The sequence below is a fragment of the Strix aluco genome, chromosome 3 (genome assembly GCF_031877795.1).
Source record: "Strix aluco isolate bStrAlu1 chromosome 3, bStrAlu1.hap1, whole genome shotgun sequence".
Lineage (NCBI taxonomy): Eukaryota > Metazoa > Chordata > Aves > Strigiformes > Strigidae > Strix > Strix aluco.
This window is the reverse complement of record NC_133933.1, coordinates 69,611,376-69,623,335: the sequence shown is the minus strand read 5'-3', so window position 1 is coordinate 69,623,335 and position 11,960 is coordinate 69,611,376. Positions and strand designations below refer to the sequence as shown.

Below are 11,960 nucleotides of genomic sequence, written 5' to 3'. Positions count from 1 at the left end.
CAAAGACATGCCCAGAGACAAACACTGTGCCTGATCTATGTAATATTTTTATTAATGTTACAAAATAAGTTATACATAAGAAGAGCTAATAGTACTGAATAACCCTCTGTCTCATGTGAAAGAAATAGCATAAAAGACTTAGAAAAGTTATAAAGAACACTAGATGGTAATAATTTAATATACAAAACAGAAAAAATGGAGTTTGGTTTTACATAATCTGCATCTCAGATGTTTAATGACATAGATGGAGGTGAAAAAGTGTAATACCTAGGTAGAAAAATGAGATATATGTCTTTCAATCCTTGTAATAAGGGATTTATGGTACAGGAGAGGATATTGATTTAGGATGACCGGCACCTTGGCCAATGAGTGTTCACAGGGGAGTCAATTCATTCTTGCCTTAGAGAACAAGTGTAATAGTTCCCTTCTGTACCTGTCTGAACAGGACATAAGTTGTTGGAGGCTTCACTTGAGTCATCAGGTCAAGCTTCATTAGGTCTTCTTTTCAAGCCTGGAAGAGCCCGTCTGATCCCTGCTGCATGTGACTCATAACAAAAATAAGATAGTTGAACAAGTATGCAGGATAAAGGAATGAAAAGAATGCATTTATTCTGTGCCATTATGTGCATTTTCGAGAAGTAGTTGCTCAGTTATTATATTCTAGATGAGGAAAAGAAGTGTGTTTAAAATTTGATGTGTCTTAAGATAGAACTGCTAAACACACATGTTGTGGAGTGTCCCTGTTGTCTGGAGCTCACCGGCCCCTTTATTACACTCATTTGTTCTGCATGGCAAGGGGCTGAGTTCCGCAGTTTGCTGTTGGCAGCTGAGAGCTATTATTGGGCTGCAACATCTGTTTCAACAAGAGTGGGTCCCTGGTCAGCAAAAGTAATTAAAAAAGAAGTTGAGAGTCAAATACCATGACCTATCTGGTGTGTCTATGTGTAAACATGGTAACTACTGGAATAATGAAAACTTTAAAATGTGTAGGACAATTTACAAAAATATGACAAGTGATGAAAAGTCTCAGAAATGTTCTTCATATCAGACACTTATAAACAGCACAGACAAAGATTAGAATTCCTGCAAATGCTTAAGCGAGTAGGGAACACACAAGCATTGGCAGTAAACTCACTGAGGACAGTCAGCTGTGCAGCCCTTCTCACGTGGGTGAGTATTTACAGAATCAGATCACAAGTTTCCTCGATACTCTGCCAGGGTTTTGTTAATTGGTAATAGTAGCTATGAGGGTGCTCGGGTGTACATTTAATGGCTCCAAACATTCACAGGATTCCTCCATTTCTCTCTTCTGTCAAGATTTCAGTCGTCAAGACAAAGTAACTGGTGCTGGTGAGTTCCAGTATGTTAAATACTTCTCTCTGACTCAGTGAGGAGGAGAGGAGTCATGTTTATATTGGGCTGATGAAATGAGATGACTTGTTTGAGGAAAAGGCAGCAGACAAAATATTCAGGACAGAAGGAATCGGAAGCTATCAGAGCAGGGACTACTTAGTTGTCAAAGTGATGACGGAGCTAACTCCAAAGCATCCTAATTTTGTTTTTTTCTAGGTTTGCTGATTAATTCCAAACTTTTTAAAACTAAACTGAGACTGAAAAGTGACCAAAACCTCCCTGCTGCATACACACAGACAAAAATGTAAGATCTTCTTTTTTTTCTATTTAGAAATAAGATAGATTTTGTGTTAAAAGTTATGCTTAAAGGAAGCCCCTTCATAGTCCCTGCACGAGCTATATGGGAGGTGGGTCCAGATGTGTGAGTAGAGACAGGAGTGCAGTAGATGGTGCATTCTGAAGCTTCTGCTTTCCAACACAGCAAATAGGCAGGAGATGACAGAGCTTCCTTTCCCCTCCCATCTTCAAAATATGGACCATAAGCAAGTAACTGTGAGGTCCTTTTTCCAGCAAACAGAAAACACACAGAAGGAACTGTAACTCTCAAGCTGACAATTTCCCATCCATATAGCTCCTAATGCTGCACGATATATCGCCTCTCCAGGTATATGGTGCAGCTGCAGCCAAACCCATCATGACTATTAAATGAAGATATCAATGATTAATAGTGCCTCAGGGATTTCTCACAGTAAGTCTGTCTATTCACAGTTCTTTTTTTTTTCAAATGTGTTTTGAACATTTCCAGCCAACAGGAAAATTGCTAATGGATTCTTGTGTCTGGTTTTAAAATACAAAAATTTGGTTTTATTTAGCTCTTTCCTAACCAAACCTACGCCTGTCTATGATTTCCCTATGGTCGAATAACAAAATTCCTTCCTTTTCAGGGGCAACAGAGAGATTGAAATGGTGTACTGAAGACTGTACACCTGTGTAGCCAGTTTTTTCTGCAATCCATTCTTTCTTTAGCAATGATGGGAAATCAATGTTTCCCCCGAGATTTTTATTGCCAGTCTGTTTATCTGCCAGAACCTCTTCAATATCCATCTTAGATGGCCGAGAATTATCTTTACAGGGTGTTGAGATGAATGGTTTGTCAGACCTTCCACCTGATGATTTTTACATCCTTTTCTAATCTCTCCATTGAATAGTAGGCTAGCAAAAAGTAAAATACATATAATATGCCATTTTGGACTGTCAAACTTGCTGCAAATCCTAATTCAGTTATGAGACCATGCCCTTTAAAGTGGTGGAAAAAATGCCATTAGTTTTAATGTCTTGTGTGTCCAAAATAATGACTAGATTATGTATTTGTCACATTCAGATTATTTGCCAAGAAGTATATCTTCCCCACGGGCTAACACCATCTTTGATGAGAAATAGCAATACTCCTGTTGATGATTTTCTCAACGTCACTAGCAAAATTTGGATTATCTACTGCTAATTCTGTTTGTTTAAACTACAAATCCTAATCTGTCCTTTCTAATTTAATTTGCCATCATTCCATGTAGTGGGTCAGGTGGCAAGGTGATTGGTCCACATTTCCACAACTTCTTGGGCTTTTCCAAATTTTGTCCATCAACTCATGCAATGTCTTCTTAATGTTTCTTGGTTATGCTTCAGATATTTTACTATTCTATGAGAAGTGAGTAACTACATTATTTTTCTTTTTACCATTCTGCCAGAAAATGCATCCATCAAAACCAGATACTAGGAGTTCGTATTTTTTAAAAGAATTGAAAGAACTCAGAAAAAAAAAAAAAAAAAAAAAGGGCAAAGGAATAAAGAAACCATCAGCATTTATTTTGCTAGAAAAATGTAATGAAATTGAAACCTTGCTTGTAATATCAGGAGCCTGTTTCACTGTTGTGCCTCAATTCTAAGGAAAGCCCAAAAAATCCAACATGTATCAAGCTGAACTTTTTCGTTTTAAACTTAGGACCTTCCCTCTCCTCTAGCAGATGTGGATCTCAGCCATCCCTAATGTAAAGGCTGCTACTGAATGAAAGAAGAGGTACTTTCAAGTCAGGTAACACTTTATGGTGACCATATGTTCCCCATTTCTGTTTCACACTGTGCTGTTTTCACTCCATGCCACTAAGCTTTTGGGACATGGTGTTGGTAATCGTGCTCTGCACAAAGACCACAGTGAGGATGCCAGTGCTGGTGGGGCAGGGTGCTGAGCGGCCAGAGGGTGTTTGGAGAGATAGTGGGGAGAGGAAGGCAGAGCTTCCCCAAGCAAGACGTGGGGGCTCCTTTGGCAGGGAAAGGTGCTGGCGCTTTGCCAACAGCAGGCAGCTTCACATCACACCTGGTACCTGGTGGGATAAAAGCACCCCTAGACATGACACTGATGTTTTCCTGATGTGCTATGCTGTGTGGTGCTGGGCTGTAGGCAGAGGAGGCTGCCCCAGCTCATGCAGCCCTCCCCCAGGACCTGCCTGATGGGCTGTCACGGGGTGAGGTTGTGGGAGCAGCTACCACCAGCCATGAGGACGGGACAGTCACTTCTGAAACAGCCCTGCCCCTTCCTCTTTATTACCATCATTGCTGCAGGGGCAGCAGGAAGCCTAGCTCCCCACATTTCTCCATCTTAAACATGCCTTTCTCCTCCTACTGTCTTTCCATTGGCAGAAGCCTGTCCCTGGACCCTCATCCAGAGAAGAGTGACATCCAATTTCTCCTACGCTGCTGAAAAACTTAGAGCCAGCTGTGACTATGTTGATCTACTTAGTTTTACTGGATGAAAACTGTAATTATAATAGCACTGATGCAGTGCAGAGCAAGACTTTCAGCTGTTGCAATCATCACAGTTCTGCCATCTTTGAAGGAAATCTATTCATGCCAGTCCAGAATCTGACCTTCTTCTAAAGAAATCAAGTAATGCTGAAATCACGAAGGTCCCTCTTGAACTACATTGTATTAACATAGTTACCTTTTCTTTCAAGAATAGCTTGCACCCCTTAGTCCAAATCAGAATCAAGTTCTAACTGCAAATATATTAGATTCTTTTTTTTTTCCCTTGCAATTAGTTTTATAAAGAAATATAATTGTCTTTCCACTGTTTTATTCCCTTTGCTTGGGTTATGCTATTCAAAGTTCTGCGTAGCTGATGAGTTCAAATTCTTTCACGCACTGATTGCAAAGCTAATCAAATAGGTGAAATGGGACTGCTATTTGCTCTGACTTCTAGGAATATAAATAGCAACCATAGCTATAGTTCTTGAGCTAAACTATTCTCAGGATGCCTGCTTACATTCACCCAAGAGCCAGCGGGCATCTGGCTGCAAGACTTCATGGACTTGCTTCTAAAAATTAGAAACAAAGCAGAGAGGACAAGAACAACGCAGCCCTACAGGATCTCTCCTAAATTAGAGCTTTCACCATGGGAGACTGAGCAGCTCAGGGGAATTGGTAATGGGAAATTGGAGCCATGCACCTCGAGGCTGCCAATCTGTATCTGATCCAGGCTAGTACTGGCTGGAAGCCTTTAGCATCCAACAGCTCTTTTCTTGTCTTTGTGAAGCTGTTAGCAGCCTCAGCCTAATTCCTGGTGGAAATATATCCACAGCATAATGCTACCTTCACAGCTGGCATAAAGCTGCAGCCTCACTCACATTTGCAGCAGAGAGACAAGATGAGGTCGAGGTGGAGACATAGCTCCTTTCTGCCCTTAGAAGGGTCCCCCAAGGTCAGGGAGGATGCATGTAGGTGAAGGGTTGTGGGGAAGACACCACTGCTGTTTAATTTCCACTCAGGAGAGGAGGACTTTGTCTCAGAGACACCCTGGGCTAGAAGGGTGCATGAGGTGGGGTGGCAAAGGATTGGTCAGAAAGCACTGGATGGGGCAGGGAAGAGTAAGAAGTGCAAAAAACGTCACCCTAGCAAGGAAGCCATCTGCATACAGTGCATGTCAACAGCAGTCATCTTATGTCCCTATACAGCATTTCTTATGTGAGGACTGAATGCAAGAGGTGTGTGTTTCTGACACATAACTGCCTAATTTCTGTGAAAATCAGTGGGAAGGCAGGGCATGTGCACTTTGTGTACCTATGAAAATCCTATCATCCACCTGAAAAGTGCACACCCAGCTACTTGTGCCTGTGGTTTCTCAGGGTGAAGAATTGCTCCACCCTCATAATACACATTGCTCTTCCCCAGCCCTCCAAATAAATGGAAGAAAAAAAAAAAAAGCAGCACTATCACAATTAACAGCAGCTCCAAGGTCACCACAACATAGCCTTTGTTCTTTGGCTAAAAGTGCCAAAGAAGCAGAACAGCAAAAGGGAGATTGCATACAGCAGCAAGAGGAGAAATAACTCAATGCAGGAGAGCCAGATTTCCCAGAACAAACTGACACATTCAATTAAGCCCTCCTTCGCTACTTAAGGACGGGCTTTAACTGAACCTTGGGGCTGGCCATCCAAACACAGGTAATGTGAGCCACTTGATACCTACCTGAAAAAAAAAGTATGGGTTGGGTGTGCAGTACCTAAACTAATTACTCCAAAATGATTGCCTGGATTTAGGCCAAGCATTATCTCACTTGTCCTCAGCGTTACTGCAATGGCATGAGGGGAACAGAAAATGCAGTAACCTGAGAGGGAGATAAGAACAAGAGAGAGGGAGAATTGAGAACGCTCTTTAGCTGTGAAGGAGATGTTCTGTCTCTGCACTGCTCTTTTGTCCAACCTCAACAACAGTGAAGCAGCCTTTGTGTCTTGTCTCCTCCTTTCAAAATGAATTGGCAGCCAGAATCATTATCCACACATACGTAGTCTAAACAATGTGAATTAACCTGTTTTTTTTCTCCTTGCTCTCCATACAGCTAGACTCATTCTACTGAAGAAGAAAATGTCAAGATATGAAAGTAATTTTTATAAAGGAACACACAAATCCCTGGTCATAATAAAAAGGTCATCTTCATTTTCTAAGCAGATCACTGGTTATATAGTGAATATAATTTTGACTCACGCTGAGTAAAACACAGAAATTCTGATCCAAAGGATTATGGGGCTTAATGAAAAGAGTTCCCTTTCCTTTAGTAGGTTTAAAGCAGAACTGCAGAGAATGGTTATTTTATTGCCAGTGAAGAAACTTAGTCATTTAGTTTCTGATATAGTAGATTAGTATACAGGACCTGCCTAGGTATTTAGGACAAAGAAATAAGGTAATAGTCAAAATTAGAGAAGCAAAAACATACAGCAGCATGACATCTTTCATCTTTCATATACTGTCATCTGAAGAAAATAATATTTTTCTTGTAGGAGTTGGCAGCTCATGTACTGTGTTTAAAATGTGCCTGGAAAGTGTGGGCTCAGGAACTACCACAGATATATTTATGGGGAAGGCAGGCACCTGAAACTTACCATGCTAAGGCCTGTGCTTCAGGTTGTTCAACTGATAGGGAACTTACTGTGTGAAACCCATGACAGACGTCAAGTAGGAGGTGAAAAAATATTGAAGAGCTATAGCTTTTCCTTCCATTTGCTGTTCTGTTTTCAGTGACACTTCATATATGTGAATATAATAAATGAGTATTTTAATAGTAAATAAAACATCAGAAAAGAATAGGCAAGGCTGTGAAATCAATAAGCTTAGTCTTTACAAGAAAGGACAAGTAAGACTCTCGTTAAGTGAATCTAATAATCCATCCCTAATTCATTTAGTCAATGCTTAGAAAGTCAGTAAATGCTCGTTTTCAGTTCTTGTTCCATAGGGATGTACTCATTCAACTCAGTGTAGATTTGTTTAAACTTGCAGATGAGTACAGATCTGGGGAGCAGTGCTTCATTGCTGCATTAGAACCTGCAAGCCACCTTTATCCAAAGAACAGATAAACCATGACCATTTATGTGTAGCTGCCTGGCCTTCTGCATCGTGCTGGGTGTGAGCTGGGCATGTCAGTTTTCACCTTTGTTACCTGTCCAGGATGACAGGGTTCAGCTTTAACCAGGAAAGCACAGCTGAGGGTTAGATGACAGTTTCTGTCTTTGAACTTCAGTTCGGAACTACCTAGGAGCAGTAGCTGATGTTAATTCTAACATAGAAGACTATGTTGTTGCTTGATCAAATCCTTGCTTCCCCTCCTTTTTTTCCTTCTCCTTCTCCTTCTCCTTTTTCTCTCTTCTTCTCTTCTCTTCTCTTCTCTTCTCTTCTCTTCTCTTCTCTTCTCTTCTCTTCTCTTCTCTTCTCTTCTCTTCTCTTCTCTTCTCTTCTCTTCTCTTCTCTTCTCTTCTCTTCTCTTCTCTTCTCTTCTCTTCTCTTCTCTTCTCTTCTCTCCTCTCCTCTCCTCTCCTCTCCTCTCCTCTCCTCTCCTCTCCTCTCCTCTCCTCTCCTCTCCTCTCCTCTCCTCTCCTCTCCTCTCCTCTCCTCTCCTCTCCTCTCCTCTCCTCTCCTCTCCTCTCCTCTCCTCTCCTCTCCTCTCCTCTCCTCTCCTCTCCTCTCCTCTCCTCTCCTCTCCTCTCCTCTCCTCCCCTCCCCTCCCCTCCCCTCCCCTCCCCTCTCCCTCTCCCTCTCCTCTCCCTCTCCCTCTCCCTCTCCCTCTCCCTCTCCCTCTCTTCTCTTTTTTTTCTCTCCTGTCTTCTTTGGTGGTCATCTGTATTTATAGACAAAGGGCCCCAATGTGCTGCATATGCCTGCTTCTTTCAAGGGAACCTGCAGCCAAAATTACCTGTGACCTTTCCCAGGAGCATGGGTAGAAACCTCTTCTTGAATGAGATAAAGAAATTAGAACTTCATTCTTCCATGGTTTACTCCTAGGAATGCATTTTGGCAAGATGCTAAGAATAAACCAGTTATTGAAAGGGGGATCTGGGAAGTTGACAAGCATGGCTAAGCCCAGCAGGGAAATTTGATGAGGAAATAAGATGCTTTGTAGATCAGTGTGTAGTGATTAGTCTTTTGAATGCTGGGATTATTATATAAGCAAAAAAGGAGGGGGGCACTTATTGTATCTGACAACTACCACTTATACAGGTATTCTTCGAACTAATGAGAAACATAATGGTGTATTTGTTTATAAATCTTGAGTGAGACTCCTGCATTTTCCACAGGCCAATTAAATGTGATGGAAAATTAAAGACAACTTTTCTTTCTCTTCTCTCTGAAATTAGAATCACTACAGAAAGAACAGGTAAAAATATCCAGCGAATATCCTACCCTATCACTGATATGCTGCCTTCAAACTTGGAGTCTATGTTCATCTTCAAACAAAAAGTGTATTATATATTTGAAATACAGACACCATATTTTGTACACTGTAAACGTGTGCAGAGAATAACCAAGGATCCAGAAATCATTGCACACTGGTATGACAGATATTACTTGCTATCGTTCTATACAAAGGCAGACAGGTTAGGAAAAGCAAGTAGTAGAAAAATCAATTAAATAAACTTCTGAAATCATCACAAAGAAATTAAAAATTCTAAAATGTCCTGTAAAAACAACAGAGAAACTGAGACTTAAGTAACAGTTCTGTTCATCTTTTCCTTTTTCATAAGCAACTAATTCTTGTTTTGAAAATGATGGTCTCCACACATTTTAAAAATTGAATGATCACCCATAAATATTATTTCTATCTCTGTATCTTCCTTTCCTGTCATCATATGCACATACAAACAAAAGTAACTTGTTAAACTTGGAACTTTGCACATTGATTCTACTAATAAGCATTATGACTCTATATGTGCGTGTGTGAAAAGAGATAAAAAGTCAGCCAACACATTCAACTTCAGTTAAAACTTTGGAATATTTTACAGAAGTTCTTCTTCACACATGACACATAACACATTACATTATTCACACAGAAAATGCTTAGAGAAGCAGAGAGAGTCGTTTACAAACTTCTCTGATCAGCCTGTAGGTTTGATTCAAAACAACCTATTTGCAAAGTTATTTGATTTTCCTGGACATTATTATGCATTTTTGTCTAGTTTTCTGCACCATATCTAATAAGTTGGCTAAGACCACCTGGAGCTAGCTGGAAATCAGAGTGTTTCCAGTCCTGTCTGTAGTGCCCTTTCCCTTACGGACAGACTAATTTGTGTGCAAGCAATATTTATCATGAGCCTATGACTCCCTCTCTCAATGGGACATTACCTTAGGAAGTGTTATTCTAAGTAGCAATTCCCCAGTTCAAGTGAAAACACTTACGGAGTCAGCTTATTGAAGGAAAAGCTGAACTATATTTGTGGATGTTTACACATAACATATGCACATACTTCTACATGCTATGGGATATAACACCACCTGGACTGAGGCCAGATCTCACTGTTTATATGCACAGAATGCATGGTCTCATTTTGTTCAACTTTTTCTGAACTTCAGGGATAATCTAAGTGTAAAAGAGTCCCTGCCTGAGTTATAGCTTTATTGAATTAGTTGCAGGAGCAAGTACTTAGTTATGATAACATTTTATAGGTGCAACTTCCAACCAGAAAAGAAAGGGGACATTTTTCCAAAAATTCACTGTTGCATTCCTATATTAAGCACACTACGTGATTCTAGTAAACCCTGTTTTGAAGAGTGTCTTCAGTGCTAGCTGCTGCTATTGACCCTGCTATTGCTCCTTAAGCTGCAGTTGGATGACTACTACTAAGGAAGTCCTTAAGTTTTGGAGTCTCACATGAACTTTTATCGTAGGGATAGTTTAGTTCTGGTAACAGTGCTTTATATATTTTTACTTTGCACGATAATAAATGACTCTATGTAAGTTTCAAGAGCATGGAGAACCTGTTGCCCACCTATGTGGATGGAATCTGCATGGATGCCCTGCTGTTCCATTTCTTCTGCGATTTCCCTTCACCTTTAGTCTACTGTAAGATTATCAGAAACAGTCTTGTAAAAATTTTCACATGTACTGTGTTTTTCTCAAACAAATACCCTTACCTTGTTAGAGGATTGCTGGGAATTTTTAGAGCACTTGCCACAACTTATTTATGCACTGGGTGATTTTAGGTAAAGAAAAATCCCATTGCAATGGTATTCTAAAGATTACTGTGATCTTGAACACCTGATCTGTTGTCCCTATCTGCACACAAATTTTTTGATCCTTTTGGTTCTAGCTGAGGAATCAGTATCTATAGAGGACTTGAGATGATGTCCACAATTTATAGCCAGTATTTTGGTTTTGTGATTCCTGGTGCAGAGTGTAAAGTGTGTCTTTGAATTGGTTTTTATCATCATTTTAAAGCTGCTGTTTTTCTTGTCTTACAGTCACTGCTGGAAAACCTGGAGGTTGACTAGATCCAAGACTTTTCATAAACATCTTTGATATGAATCTTTTATGACTCTTCTCCACTTGTCTGTGTTATACTGAATAGTGAATGCAAAGACAGTGTCTTCAGATAGTGACTCACAGGAATGCAACATGCAATCCACACAAAGGAAATTTAATACCCTAGCAGCTAATTAAAAAAGCATTACCTTCCACCAGTGCTGACCTCCAGCCATGCAGAGGATAAAGATGGGTGTCTGTCAATCAGGTTTACCTAACAAACCCTGGCACAATATTATGATGAATGGACAGATCTAAAAAAGGGTGGTATTGCTCAGAACTCTAAGGTACTCTTAATACCATGTCTAAAGAAGCAGAAGGCCTCATCAGTAATCTGAAACCTCAGCCTGCATGCTAGGGATATACTAGTGCTAAATTTGCCGAGTACTGCAGATACTAGACATGCAATATGTGGAAGGACCATTATAGACCTCCATAGGGATTTTGATATACCCAGCACCAAGTTGTTCAAGCCACAGCAGTACCTACAGACATCCTAAAGTCTGCATGCTCTCATTTCACAGTCTTTCATCATACCAACAGCAGAATAAACACTGAATTTTAAGTGGTTTTGTGTTCCAAATAAGTTTTATTGTATGTTTAGGAACTTCACAACTGCTGATGCTGGCTCACTCTCCATTTCTGCTTTATCATTAATTAAGACAAATTCACCTGCCATGTTCTCTGTAGAAATAGCATTCAACCACACAGTTCTTGCAATGCATTTAATTCCTCTATCCCCCTGCCCATGTATTTTTTCATCTAGATTTGTATCATGCAGCCTGTTGCCCTAGAGTTCTGTGACAACCCAGCCACAGAGTGCTTTGATACAGTGAGAAATGGCTTTTAAATATGTACTTTTTGTTTTCCTTGAACTAGTTCAGAGGTGAGGGGGTAAGCTCCTAGTCATTTATATCAGTTCCATAGTACTTACCTGAGTTTGGTATTAAACTGGGTTAAAATGTGATTTAACTGTGCTTTAGTGAAAAGATGAGGAGCAATTACCTGAATTCTCTTACCATGAGACCTCTTTTCTCTCAGAAGTGCATTCGCTCTACATACAGGATAGCATAAAGGGATCCTACTGTAAGTGAGAGCAGGGCAGTCAGGAATTTTGTGATGGCTCATCACCTTGTTTCTGGATTTTCTATCCTGAGTTCCCTTTTATGTTGCTCAGTTCAGACTGGAAGAAGAAAACCCCACAAATTGGAACACTTGTCTTTATGCTATTATTAGGACACCAAAATACTATCTTTATTATGACACTGAAATA

At 40.2% G+C, this 11,960-nt stretch overlaps 1 long non-coding RNA gene across 2 annotated transcripts; it reads left to right on the top strand.

Moving 5' to 3' along the window:
* The first annotated feature begins 1,218 nt into the window (after window positions 1-1,218).
* LOC141921088 (uncharacterized) lies at window positions 1,219-11,258 on the top strand. 2 transcript variants are annotated; one of them, XR_012622548.1, is made up of 6 exons: window positions 1,219-1,350; window positions 1,570-1,657; window positions 2,018-2,101; window positions 3,350-3,439; window positions 4,045-6,326; window positions 10,627-11,258. It is a non-coding gene; the product is annotated as an uncharacterized LOC141921088 (long non-coding RNA). The 2 variants fall into 2 exon arrangements; XR_012622547.1 differs by having other exon boundaries at window positions 8,466-11,258.
* The last annotated feature ends 702 nt before the right edge of the window (window positions 11,259-11,960 follow it).